Below are 14,674 nucleotides of genomic sequence, written 5' to 3' on the forward strand. Positions count from 1 at the left end.
CAAATGAGAAAGTCAGCAGGCTTAGGCGAGGGGGAGGGTATATCAACCAGGGACAAAGGGATAGAGACATAAAAGGGCACCTGCAAGCTCAGGGAATGGGGGAGAGTGAAGGGCACGTGGCAGACATGAGATTGAGAAAGGGTTAGACTGGGCTAGCTCACAAAGGACTTTGCCCCTGGATTGGAGAGCTAATCAACAAAAAGGGGGCAGAGTCTGTGTCTAAAAATTCACCCTTGAAGCCTTGGGGCCACAACAAATCCTTACCTTGTCCCCTGATTACTTGTTGGGGATGGTTCACTGCAGACCAGAAAGAGGAACAGACCTCTACCCTGAGACTCTCAGGGTTCCCCCCAGATTTTATCTTAGCAAAAAGCCCAACAGAAGTGACAGGGCCTGTGCAGTGCCCCTGTGACCTCCTCAAGTGGGTACACCCTGGCCTGGGTGCTTGTTCTCGCTGTAGACTTGAGCACTATAGCTATAGTCAGGAGACTGGGGATTTTCCTCTGTGTTAAAAACACTTCAGTTTCACTTGGTGCCAGCATTTGCCAGGTCTCAAAGTCTAGAGCCATCCACAAACAAGGCCTGTTCAGATAACTGCCATGAGCCCCCTGCCCCTCTTAAGCTAACAAAAATACTCTTATCTCCCAGCCTCCCCCCCCCCCCAAATCCCCATCATTGTCCAAATGCACCAACTTCCTATTTTTCCTGGCCTGAGGCCCGCCTCTTCGCTGCCTCCTCTTGGTTTCCCAGCAGCAGCCAACATCGCCTGCAACCCGAGCTGCAGGGAGGCGGGTTCCACTCGGGAGTGTGCAGGACACAAAGCGTGGGAGGAGGCGCTGTGGCGGGTTCCTCCGAGTTCTCCCAGAGCCACAGGCATTTGCAAGGCTGGCCTGGGAGCAAGCCTGCTCTAATACGCATGTTAACCCGTGGCTGAAGTCATTTCATTGCAAGTCACGTGTTCACACTTCAGGGTTGACAAAGCTATTTTCATATCTATTACCTCTCTTCATCCTCACAACAATCCATGAGGCAGGATGTGATTTTTGTTGGAAAGATGAGGAAATCGAAACTCAGAGAATTTAAATGGCCTTTCCCAGACCACCGGGCAGAGTCCACAAGGGAATTTACCACTTCTAACTAAATCCTGTGGGCTTGGCCCTATGCTTGGCATCGCAGAAAGGAAAACTGGCTTTGATAAGCCCTCGATGTGTGTGGGTGAGTGCATACACACATAACGTACACACACACACAACAATCATGGTGCCTATTCCACTTTAAACTCATTTGGAATGAACCAAAGCACTTAGCACAGAGCCTGACACCATACAGTGCCTCACCTGGAAATGAGACCACTTTAAGATCACCATCAGTTTTTATGAATGAACTTCACTGCAGTTTATCACACTGAATGGTGATTATTTGGTTCCAAGTCTGCTCCCCTCACTAGGCTGTGAGCTATTCGGGTCTCCATAGTGCCCAGCACACCATTGATGCTTAGGGCATATTTTTTTTAAAAAGAGTGTGAGAGGCATGAGGACAGATAAACCGCCCCGTCACTCACCTTGCGAGGGCCATTATGCTCATATTAATTCTCTACAGCTAATAGTAAGCTCAGGACCCCTCAGGTCAGACTCAGTAGGACAGGGTGTGCTGAGCAGGTATGCAGAGACACACTGAGGTGCGTCAGGTAGACCTGGGCACTAGGTACCAAGTGCAGGTGCCAAGGCAATACCGAGACGGGAGGAGTCTTGGAGTGAGCAGGGGAGAGGCACAAACTGAAAATGGCATAGCTGATGGGCAGTGATGGGACAGCACCTGGCCTGGGAAAGGGAGAGTTGGGAGGTCTGCCCGATTCACTAAACTTAAGGATGGCCCTTCCATCAGGGGACGGTTCTCTCTGGTCCCCTCTCACTCACATCATCTTGAAGGTGTTCTGCTCCAAGAACGCAGCCCTAAGAATGAATGTGTGTGTGCGATGAGGCCGTTAAGTGGAAGGAGAGGCTGGGATGAAGAGAAAGGACACTGCAATTCTCAATAATCCCTTCAAATCGCTCTTTGTATTGTGGCCTGTCCCACCCCCTTATTGAAGTTATGCACCAACAAGTGGGAAACTAAACAATTAATTTTAAAAAATCCCCAGTTGGGAACAAAGTGGAAAAGAAACCAGTTCTACCTCACCAGGTAGCTGGGGAGTCACTGACATTCTCTTCATCTCCCCACTGGGGGGAAGGGATAACAGAGGCTGGACACCTGTCTCTACCGGAGAAGTTCAAGGCTTTGTTTATGGGGAGACTAGAACCAGACACAGTGAGCTGCTTCTTTTTGTCTTATCTCCCAGGGCAACCTGGTTTGGTTCTCCCAACCCCCATTGTGAAAAAATGCCTCTGCTAGTCCCTTGGATAATGAGAAGTGATGGAGGCCCTTGCAATGTCCTTGAGACAAAGGCTTCTTATCAGATCCCAGAGCCCAGCGAAGCAGAGCCTGAGAACTGAGGGCCCAGGGAAGCTCCGGCTGGTGAGCAGCAGGTGTGTTCCTCATCTGGCACGGCCCAGGCAATGGTAGCAATGGAGGCGGTGAGGATGGCACCGTCAGGGCATCCCACCCAGTGAGAGGAGCCAGGAGACAAACGGGGCTCACATTTGAGGCAGTCAGAAGAGCTCTCTCCTCCAGTTCTGGGTCAGAGTCCCTTGAAGAGAAGAGTTCTGGGCAGTTTACTAGGAGAGAGGTTTAGGTATAGAGACCAAGGTCAAAGCTCAGTGGTAAGAACAGGGCATATGGGAAAGGGGAGTGCACTTTTTCATTAAGGGGGTCTCCGTGCCCAGAACACAGGACTGAAGCTGGTGGAAAATCACCTGCCTCCATTTGGATTGGACCAGGTAACTGGTGGGGGGGGGGGGTGAATCCTGTGTGTAGGAATTAAGCGACCCCCCAGCTATGGAAGGAGAATGAATTACAGTGACGGGAACCCAGGTAGGACCTGACAGTACTGGATGATTTTAAACTGAGCTAAAGTTCCTTTGTAAAATAAGGTTCGTGTTGACTTACTTTTCCCCCAGAATTAAAGTTCTTCCAGGATGGAATTTTAGAGACACTGGGACACCCACCTCCCACAGCCTCCTTCCCCGAGGCCCCCTAAGGGAAATGGAGGCGTTGATGACACCTTCCATTGATCCAGGAGAGATGAAAGTCTGAACGCAGTTAGAGAAGAGAAACTCGGCACTTTGACTCCATGATAGCCGGAAAACCAACGTGTGGTCGCAAATGCACTGGCTTCAAATGATCCATCTTTGAATCCCAGTCCTGCCCCTGACTGGTGGCCAGGAGTGACAGTGGAATAACTCCCACACTGCAAAGTGAAATACTAGACAGCCTATGTGAGATCTGAGAAGAGAAGATTCAGAGACAAAAGCATTTAGGAAAGAAGTTTACTTTTAAAGGAGCTCAAGGGGGTCAGACTTCAGAAGGACTGGTTGGCAAAAATAAAAAATAAAGCTAAATTCATGGTAGATGTTTACTGGAGGGAGCAAAACCTCAGTGTTAGCAAGGTTACCTGGTTTGTATTAGCCCGTCGTGGTAGAAAGCAGGGGCTTTCCCACATGAGTAGCATAGCCTCAAAGTCATAACAAACGGCCAGGTGTCAGCATTGCAAAAGTCAAGGTCAAGTTCTTGTCAGAGTCCAGTAAAAGTCAAATGACAGCCCCCACCCCATTGGGAGGGGAAGGGATTATGGAGGCTGGAAACCTGTCTTTACTGGAGAAGTTCAAGGTTTTGTTTATGGGGGGACTGGAACCAGACATAGCGAGCTTCTTTTTTGTCTTATCTCCCAGTGCAGCCTGGTTTGGTTCCCCCAAACCCCACTGCGAAAAAATTGTGTACAGGTTACTTAAACAGCAGCAGGGCAAAGTGTCAATTTTGTTATCAAAGGAAGTGGCTGAAACCCTGTTAGCGCTTGCAAACCTAAGAGCTCAAGCCGGAGAGCTGGAGGGAGATTGGAGACTGGAGCATCTCTTTAAAGAACTGCAGGTGCTGAATCCCAGCCCTCACTCCAAAGAGGAAGGGGTGGCTGGAGGGGTGGGGGCCAAGGGGGCTTTCTTTCCCTCTCAAGCCTCCTCAGGGGCGTGAAAGGCTTGCTCAAAGGGCTTCCATCTGTGGGAGAGACAGCTAGAGAGGAGCGGCTGGTGGGAGCAGGCTGGGGCAGCAGGGTGGGCTGAGCCAGAGGTCCAAGGGTGTTTGCCCAGGTCCAGACGGGGGCCCTGGCAGAGAGGGCTTGCCTGGGGCCTGGAGAGTCCACCCCAGGGAGAAGGCTTGGAAGAAGGGGGGCTGAAGCTGTACTGAGAGACAGGGGCCGAGGGAGGAGCTACCTACTGACCAGCCCGAAGACACAAATCCACACACACACACACACACACACACACGCAACAGGGGGGTGGCAGGGACAGGATTTTTAGCATCTCCAAAAAATCCACAAAAGATAAAATCGCCCTTAAACATTTGCCAAGTCAGAGGAAACTAAAATCAGATAAATGCTGGTCAAATAAGACCTCTCCTGCCTTTTGTGTTGTTTTTTTTTTCTCTCCCACTGCAACTCATAAAATTTTTAATGTGCCTCAGTTTATCTTCTTACAATGGGTACCTAGGAGATATTGAATTAGAAATTTGAGGCTATGACTTTATACATTTGGCTCCCAGGGCAGAACATGGAAATAATTTTTCATTAGATTAAGAAGCACTTTATGAAAGACAAGAATTCCTAGGGGAAAGAGAAATCTGCCAAAGAATTGCCGAAAAGAGCACAAAAGCTTTGCTGTTGGTAGACTTATAACCCATCCGAAGTAGAGAAATCTCAAAAATCAATACTTGCTACAACCAAAGAGGATGTCTTACTTTTTACTAAGGAACAAACAGCCTTCCATGTTTGTTTGTTTTTTTCTTTCCCCCTGAGCTTTGCTTTTTTTCCACTTGGCAATATATACTGAATCTTTTTCTTTAAAATAAAGAGCTAAAGAAGACTTATTTTTTATAATGAAGAAACCTAAATATGTTTGTAGGGCAAGGGGAAGAAAAACCAGTGATGAAAGTAAAAGATAAAATATGTCCTTTAAAACTGTCCTCGATGTAACAAGATATGACACTGTATGGAATGTACAATTGTAATTTAGAAAAGCAAGCTTATAGACAAAGATGGGAGGGAATATAAAAGGATTCTAACCGTTGGAGTAAGGTAGGTAGAAGCGTGGCAGATAGCTCCTCAGATTTTAAACTTTCTCAAATGTTAGCATAACCTTCAAATTGAAATAACTTCAGTAAGTTATTTTTGATAAGACAGTATTATATTATTTTAGGTATATTATTTACAGCTGGGGCAGATAATTTACAACTGAGGACCCCATGACTTATGATCCTATTTCTTTAGCTTTTCTACTAGATATCATTCCAACTATTGCTATCTTTATTCTTAAAAATTTTACCAGGATTCCTGGTGGGTTTTTCAGGTCTCCCCCCAGCATCATACTTAAAAACTTTTCTCATCCAGGTTAACCCACCTCTTGAAGAACTATTTTTATTTTAATTAGTAGAGATCATCTTTCATTCTCTTTAGCTTTTTGACAATTTGTGGTCAAACCCCTGAAGCCCCTATTCCTTTGATACAGGTCGACACTGTAATCACTGGCTGCACAGCTACATCATCAGAATTCTTTGAAACCTTTGTAATTCAAAATATCCTATAAAGATACTGTTTACAAAATACAAAAAGTGGTGCAACTCTAATAGGATTATCAAGATAATTAGAATAAAATAAAAAGAGTAATCAATAGCAACGGAAACCTTGTTCCTCTGGGCAAGCAGATAGTTGGTTTAGAAATGTGATTCTGGTAACTTGTTATCAAGACCTGAAAGCCTTTTTTTCTGTTAAAACACATGTTTATTAATATTCAGTGGAAATGTAAATATCTTATCAGAAGGCTGGGTTCTGATCACAGTTTATCAGACATTTCATTGATTTTTTTTTTTTTTACCTTTTTAAAACTTGACCTCAGAGGCCCTTCTATTCTCTCACACAAAAGAGAAAAGCCAAACAACATGTGAGATAATTTTGTACATGATCACTGTGCATAACAACCTCTCCAGATCCACATATTTCCATAGCTGGGCAAAGAAATTATTACAACTCTTTCTCTTGCAATGATTTTGGCCCTTGGGCTTAAGAAATATCTTTGCTTATTTTATTTCATCCAATTCTCACAGTACATTGAGAGCATTGTTGTTCTATTCTGCAGATAGGTGGACCCAGGATCCGAGAGATAAGCGGCTTTACAGTGAAGAGACCAGGCCCCTTGAATCCCAGCTAGGGTTCCCCACGTTGCACACTGGGTATAGGTAGATGTTACCATGACAATAACATGGAGGCTACAAACAGTAAAAGAACTGATGCAGGTGTAAATCTAAACCATTTCTTCATATTCTGCACAGGGACTTTCATCCGGTTTCTTTCCACCTTCTAAAGACAGAACTATTTCAAAAGTGAACCATGATCTTGTCAGGCAGAGCTTTGGTGTCCCCTTTGGCCTTTGAATTGGACCAACTCATCTGATCGATCCCACCGTCCTTTCCAATCCTCACCAGATGCCAGTCAGAACCCAGGCTCTCCCTCGGACCCATGCTCACTCTCTGATTCCACTTTGGTATTCATCAGCTCCGCTGAACCTCCCATCCCTGCTCTGGAATTTCCTGCTGTGGCCGCTACAGGGGCTTCAGAGGGGGACTACACCAAATGGAGTCCAAATGGCCTTGCTGGGCCCAAATGGAGACTCTACGTCTCTCCCATTGTCTCTGAATCATGACAAGGCAAAGTCTAGATCTCACAATGACAATCATGGGGAATTAAGAAGGACTCCTGGGACTTGTCCTATGCACTCAAGCTGGTGGGATTCAGAAATTCCAGTAGAGAGAGAGGTCCTTGAGCATGAGATTTCTGGGAGATAAGGGACATGGAGTGTTTGGCGAGCAAAACCTAAAATGAAAGGCACATGTGCTATAACTCTGTCAGAGACCTGAGAGGTGGTGCAGAGCCTGGAGTCCAGCACTGCCTTTAGATCCATCTTCCAGAGGAATCCAGATCGAGAGTCTGTGGCAGGAAGAGAAAGAGCATCTCCAAAGCATCCCTAAAGCTCCCTGACTTGACCACAAGCCACCCTGTCTCAGATACTTCCCTTTCCCAGTGAGACCTCCCAGACCCAGCTTCCAGCTCCATGGTTATTCTCTTGTCATTTGACATACAGGAAACCAGGAAAATAACTTCTTTTTTATGATATCTAAAGTCGAGTTTTTAAAATCATATGACTTTAGCAAACTACTTAGAAGGTGATTTTTTAAAATCTTTTTTGTAACCTGAAGGAACCAAGACCCATCAATTCACAACATACATTTCCTGAGCATCAACAAAAAGATGAGTGATAGACTTGGTAGAAAGAAGTATGCAACATGGTCCCTGACCACCGGTCTTGGAGTGATAGGACACTCAAGCATGTGGGATTTTTATCCCATTGTTACATTGCAATTCCAGGCTGCAGAGGCTGGTCCACACTCTTGGACACGGCCTGTTTCCAGGCCAAAGCTGCAGGATCTGCACCAGCAGAGTCATCCTTGCTCCCAGCTCCAAGGCCCTATCTTGATCCAATTTGAAAAAACTTAACCAGACCAGCCGCACATTGTGGAGTTCAGCATCAAGCCTCTTAGCACCGAGTTCAGCCCCAGGTCTGACACCTGGGTTGCTGCTTGTATTTGGAACACCTCAACTCTTGCTCAGGTCTCATCTCCGTTATATTTCCCATTCGACTCTGAGGCCTAGAAATTTCCCCCATCCCCAGCCTCCTGTTCATGGCACCCAACTTTCCTCCTGACCTCCTGAATGTCCCCAAACCTAGATTCCCACTCAACATGCTCTGCCTACAGGTGAACAACACATTTTGTGGTACTCTTGTAGAAAAACAAGAGCAATAAAATGTTAAGACACAGCAGCTATTGAGACCCAGGTGTCTCACGTTACCCTTCAGAAACCTACTTAAGCCACACCTGCAGCAGCTGCATGTCGTTGCCCTCAAAGTCCTGATACCCCATTGAAAACAAAGCTAGACACTGGCTTATGTAACCCAACCCCAAGTTTTTACCTCCTCCGCCACCTGCTTCTCTAGAAACTGCCAATTCAGACCAAAGTTCAATGTGGTTATAATTCCAACAAACAGCTGCATTTCTGATAAATAATTAGTTATCGAATTAACTGTGGCCTTTGCACCTGCCAGGCCAAACCAATTCGCAAGATTTTTAGAGAGCACATGTTTTAAGATTTTGTTTTGTTACCCATGTTATTTTTTTAAATCACATGATTTTAAACACTTGACTTTAGATATCATGAAAGTTTTTTTGTCAGGAGGGATTCTTAACATAAAGTGTGAATATGTGTGTTGAGTTTAAGGTAACTCAGTAAGTAATTCCATATTTAAGCATGGTGAATTCAGAGTTTAAACTCCGTCAGTTCATGGTTTTCCACCTTTCTCTACCTTTCATCTCTCTTTCCAATGAGGAGGTGTCTGTGCCGAGAGCCATTGTCAGGGGCAGCTGGCTCTGCTGAGCGGTGGCTTAGTGGTCCTCATCTGGTCATCATTTTCACGAACGGGCCTCACTGTGGATGGTCATGCTTCACTATGGCCTCTGGCCCCTGGGTCCCCTCACTCTGCTTCTTCCTGGTTCTGACACCAGGCCTTTTCTGGGTGGATGGGTGGGCTCTCAGCTCCTTCTGAGCCCTTCTGTGGCTGCCATGGGAATTCTATGATTCTTCCTTGTGCCTCCCAGGGCATGTCACACATAGTGGGCTTTCCCCTAGTCAACTCTGTCCTCCTATGCAGGCCCCAAGATGAGGCATTCGTTTATTTACCTTGAGTGTGATTACCAATGTTGTCAGAGATCTAAAAAGAATGGATATATAGATATAGACACATTTCCTTGCTTCCTTAAACAGTTTACTGGAAATAATCTGACTGTACATTTACTAATTAGGAAATAGTTATTGAGTGCCCACTGTGTTCCAAGCACCATTCTAGGTGTAGGGATACAGTAATCAGAAAGACAAGAAATGAATCCTGATCTTGTGGAAATTTGATTCTACTGTGTTGAGACAGACAATAAACAGGATCTCATTTCACAGTGAAAACTGACCTTATTTTGATTCTTATATCCAAACAACCCTCCATGAAATATTAAACTCCCCGCTCCCACCCTGAAACAGGACATTCCTCAAAGCTCTGAAAATTCTGAGTATTGTGCTAAAAAGTGCAGAAAGAACCTTTTTTAAGACAACATAAATAGCTATCCATTACTAACTGCTTAATATGTGCCAGGCATCATGAAGGGTTTTTGTATGTATTAACTCTAATTCTCAGTGCAATCCTAAATTAGGTGGATGTTATTGTTATTATTATTAGCCCCACTTTGCAAATGAGAAAATTGAGGCTGATATAATCTAAGTAAATTACCTGAGGTCACACAGGTATTAAGTGGATGAGCCTTAATGAGACTCAGATGGTTTGGCATCACCCTACCTCCCTACAAATAAATAGTAGGAAAATCCATAAGAAGAAAAGCAAAATTTAAAAAGAAGAGAAAAGCAAACTTGTAGAGAAATAAAGAAAGTTTGTTAAAACGAAACAAATAGAGAGTTTGTTAAAGCTAAAGTTTGTGGAAACACAATTGAGGACCAAGCAGAAATGATAAAACATCTCAGGAAGGCATAAAAATAGAATCTCTTTTACAAATATTCAATTCGCATATAAGATTCTGGGAACAGATCGTGAGGAGGTGAGGGAGGAGACTGGAAAGCGGGCCTGGCGCAACTGCTCTGCAGGCAGAGATCCTACACTAGGCGTCTACGTAGGATCTATGATGGATCCTCACCAAGCTCTCTACCCTTGTTCCTCACACCCCGGCACTGAACGTCCCTCCTCCAGCCCCGGAAAGCCAGCCTTCCGACCAGATGCAGGCCTCTTTCTTTGCATCTTTGGTCTCGGCCTGGACCGAGCCCCCCAGGCACACACAGGTTACCCCAGGCCATCCTGTCAGTCCAGGCCTCCCCATGCCCTGAGCGGACCCAGACCTCTCAGTGAACCCCTATGAAAACCAGATTCCCTACCTGTATCACCTTCATCGGGATACCTTAAGTGGGTGTAGAAGGGAAGCACCCTGTGAACTGAGACAAAACCCATGGGGGCGAGTCCCAGGTGCTATGTCCCACTCAGGGAGCCAAGAGGGAGAAAGCAGAACAGCCTGGCCCTTGGGGGGCCCTCGGAAGTCAGAGCTAGCCCGCCTTCTTCCTCTTGCCTCCACCTGTGTTGATGGCTTGGCTTCCACGTGTCTTGCCCTGGAGACACGCCTCCTCGCCTCCAAGATTCTAAATTCCTCGAAGGCGGCACAGAATAAGTGCCCCATAAACCTTCTCTCATGTTCCATAAACATTCTCTCTTCTTAGAAGAGGGGGAACCCAGCAATGGCCTGTTGTGAAAGGAAAACAGAGCACGGGCTATAACGCACTTTTTAAGCCAAGAACATCAGAAAACCTCCCCTCCTCTCCTCCCTCCAACCGCTCCTATTTTTCTCACCTTTCCCTTTCTGTATTTCTATTCATTGGAACAAAAGTGACATTGTGACCATGACCGCATTGTGGTGAATGGAAACACAAAGAACAGAACTGATTAAGCTGTTTGGAGTTTTCTGTCACGTGATCTGCATGGAAACAAAACCACATCAGATGTTCCATTTGGGACTCTTCAAGTTTTTTATGCTCTTTTCCTGCTCATTGGTATGTTATTTGTCCCCTTTCAAAGGATGTAGCTACTTCTTATTTGATGTTAAAGTGCCCTTAAGATATCCATGTTCAGAAAACATTTCTATTTGATTCCTGGTGCAGGGTAAACTGCATTAGAACAGTCTCTCTAAGCCCTGATTTGTGCAGGATTTACCTTTTCGGGCTAGTGCCTGCAAAACTGTGAGATGAATGAAGTTTGTTTTCAGATCCTCTCTCTTTACCATCTCACTGTCCCTCAACTCCCAGCCCAGCAGCCGCGGCCTCCTGCAGGACCCCAGCCCTCCTGTCTGGCGCTCCACAGAGGGAACTGGTGTCAGGAGCTCGAGCTCTCCTGCCAGCCTGCCTGGCTTCAAATCTAAGCTCTGCCCCTCCTGGTCCTGTGACCTTGGGCAAGTTACTAGATTTCACAGTCAATCAATTTGCTCATCTACAAAGCAGGAATAGGTTGCCGTGAGGAAGAAATATCTTAATAAATTTAAAGCATTTAGAAGGGGGCAGTGTGGAGCAGAGTGAATAAAGGCGGAGGCTATGCTGGCTCTGGGCCAGGTGACCAGGAGGAAGAGACAAAGATCCAGACACTGCATGGACAGTTCAGACAAGTGAAGCACCCCTCCCGACAGACAGACGGAGGCAGGAGACATTGGTCCTTTGTAAAATCAGGAACTGTGACCAGTCTGGGAAAGGAATCCTATTTGTTTTGCCAAATAAAATAAAATATGGATTTTCCCTATGAGGATAAATATTAGTGTCTGGTCATATGAGGGTATCTTATCAAGGCCTTGACGTTCACAGGTGATGGAAAGCTTCTCACAGCGATGGTTGGATTTTAGCAGCACACATCAGCTGAGCTGTTGTTCCTCTCTCTCTGGAACATGGCAGATGGGGCCCGAAGTTGTACAACCAGTAGAATGGAAAGATGTAATTCCTTGTGTTTGTGTCATTTAGTGCAGCCACCCAAACGTGTTCCCAGTAGAGTGCCCTTTGTACAGACCTAAGACTAGAACCACAGATGCATATAAAAGCCATTCAGCAAAATTCTACTCACCTGCATGAGCTAAAGAGGGGATGTTCAATTTATATTTGAAAATAAAAGGTTGCCTACCCCTGTTACTATGGATCTTGCTGTGACTAAATGCAATGATCTTATTTAACCCTTGCAATCTTCACACCCAGCGTTTTAGAAAAGACAAAACTGAGGTTCAAAGAAGTTAAGCATGTGCCCTAGTACCTGGAGGCAGAGTCTAGATTTGAAGCTAGGGCCTTCTGACCTCAGACTTCCTGCCTGAGTAGACACTGATCTTGCACTCAGCTAGAGAGAGCCCCCATAACTATAAGACTAACACTGTTCCCCTTGCAGGGAATGATTCATGATTGGGATTACAACCCAATTTGGGTCAATAAAATATTGCAGTCCCCTTATCTGCAGAGAGATATGTTCCAAGATCCCCAGTGGAAGCCTGAAACCATGGATAGCATAGAACTTTATATATATCATGTTTTTTTCCTATACATACCTTTTCACTTAAAGGAAGTACTTTAAGGCTTCTCTTTGGCACATCCGAATTGCCAGCATCACTACTCTGGTGCTTTGGGGCCATGATTAAGTAAAATAAGGGTTACTTGAGTTTACTCTCATAGAGCTGCTCTTGATAAGTTTATTGCTGACCTTCATCTTGACAATGCCACTAGGCATTTCTCTAGTCTCAATTTTTCTTGACTTCCCCGCAAGATTTTTTTTTTTTTAATTTTTTTTTTGTTCTTTTTTTGTTTTTTGTTTTTTTGGTTTTTTTAAACATATCTTTATTGATTCCAGAGAGAGGAAGGGAGAGGGAGAGAGAGAGAGAGAAACATCAATGATGAGAGAGTCATTGATCAAGCCCACAACCTGGGCATGTGCCCTGACCGGGAATCGAACCCCCGATCGTCTGGATACTAGGTCGACGCTCAACCGCTGAGCCACACCCGGCTGGGCTTAATTTTATTTTTGTTTAAAATATTACGGATGTCCCTTTTTCTCCCCAATGACCTGTTCCACCCTGTCCCTTCCCCCTCCCCAGTCCCTCTCCCCACCATTGTCCGTGTCCTTGGGTTGTGCATATATGCAGAAGAAGAATCTCATACCCTTTGGGACAGTATGGAAGGACCTGAAGAATATTATGCTAAGTGAAATAAGCCAGGCAGAGAAAGACAAACATCACATGATCTCGCTTATACATGGAATCTAAAGAACTTAATAAACTGATGAGCAGAATAGATTCAATGACATGGAAGCATAGATGAGACTGACGAATGTCAGAGGGATGGAGGAGGGCGGGTGGGTGGAGGGGGAGAAAGTAACCCTGCAAGATTTAAATGAATTGAATATCCCCTCCTTCTTGGAATACTTTTCTATCTTGGCTTCCATGACTCCACACTCCCCTGGGCTTTCCCCTGCCTCACTGGCTGCTGCTTCCACTTCTTCCATGCTGAGTTTTCCTCCTCTGTTGAATTTCTAAATGTTGGCTTGTTTCAAGGCTTGGTCCTAGGTCCTCTGCTCTTATCTGTTTCATCTCTTCTTATACTCATTCAACCCTCAACCAATATTTATTGAGCGTCTACTCTATGCCAGACTCTGTTCTAGGCACTAGAAAGAAACAAAGTTCCTGCTTTTATAAAGTACACATTCCAAAAGAAGAGAAAATAAACAAAGAAAAAACAAAAGTATATAATATAATATTAGGGAGTGATAAGTGCTATGAAGAAGAATAAAGCCGGGATAGTGACAATGATGCTGTTTTTCGATAGGGTGGCCAGGGGAAGATGCTCTAAAGAGGTGACATTTACATCTGAGGAAAGTGGAATGTGCGAGAGAGAAGTTAAGGATGATTCCAGGTTCTTGGTTTGCACGAAAGGAAGAATGATGGTGCCATTGACAGAAATAAGGAAAACCAAGGGAGGGGGAGGTTTGGGAGGGGAAAATCAAGAATTCTGGTTTTGATTAAGGACTCACCAGACACATTAAGTGGCTCTTTGGATAGAGTAAGTTCCTCTAGTGAATATTCCTTCCTCAGGTCTTAGGGAGACCTTTTCTGATCTCTGAGAGCATCCTGCCTGCCACTTCCTCCACCCAGAGAGTGTCTGTCACCCTCCTCAGTTTATTGTCTTCATGCTGGTCACCACGATCTGTGATAACAAAGCTTGGCTGTTGTTTGGCTCTCGCCACCAGAACGACGCCCTGGGAAAGCAGGGACCTTGTCGGTCTTGTTCATAGCGGCATGCCCCGGGCTTAGAGCTGTGCCTGTCCCAGAGTGAGGGCTCGACAAATAACTGCCGACTGAGAGAACGAAGGGTAGGCTGGTCCTCGGAGAGTCAGGACCACTGGTTCTTGCCTGAGCTTAGTCAGTCACTAGCTATATGGCTTCTGACAAGTCACCTCCGCGGTATTTTCTCAAGTTCAGAAGCCGTTTGATTAGATGATTTCTAAGAGCTAATTTGTCCATTTTGAAATTATGTTCAAAATCTAGGGTTTTATTTTACTTGTTCTGACCAGAATCTCACTCCAGTAATAACACTGTTAAAGGCATTTCTGATGCCAAATGAATGCAGATTATCTTTTAGGAGGACAGTTACCGCTCTGGTCCTACAGAGCTCTATATTCCCACCCCTGCACACACACACACCCCATCAGTCTCAAGAAGCCAACCATTCGGCCAGGGTCCCGGCAGGGACAGGAAGAAATAATTGGAAATAAAGGAGAGGCGAAGGAGTTCATTTTCTGGAACATTCTTGAGCACTGTCATAGTTCATATGTACTTAGGGTTACTGGAATATTAGGCATAT

This window comes from Miniopterus schreibersii (assembly GCF_964146895.1).
Source record: "Miniopterus schreibersii genome assembly, chromosome: 1".
Classification (NCBI taxonomy): Eukaryota; Metazoa; Chordata; class Mammalia; order Chiroptera; family Miniopteridae; genus Miniopterus; species Miniopterus schreibersii.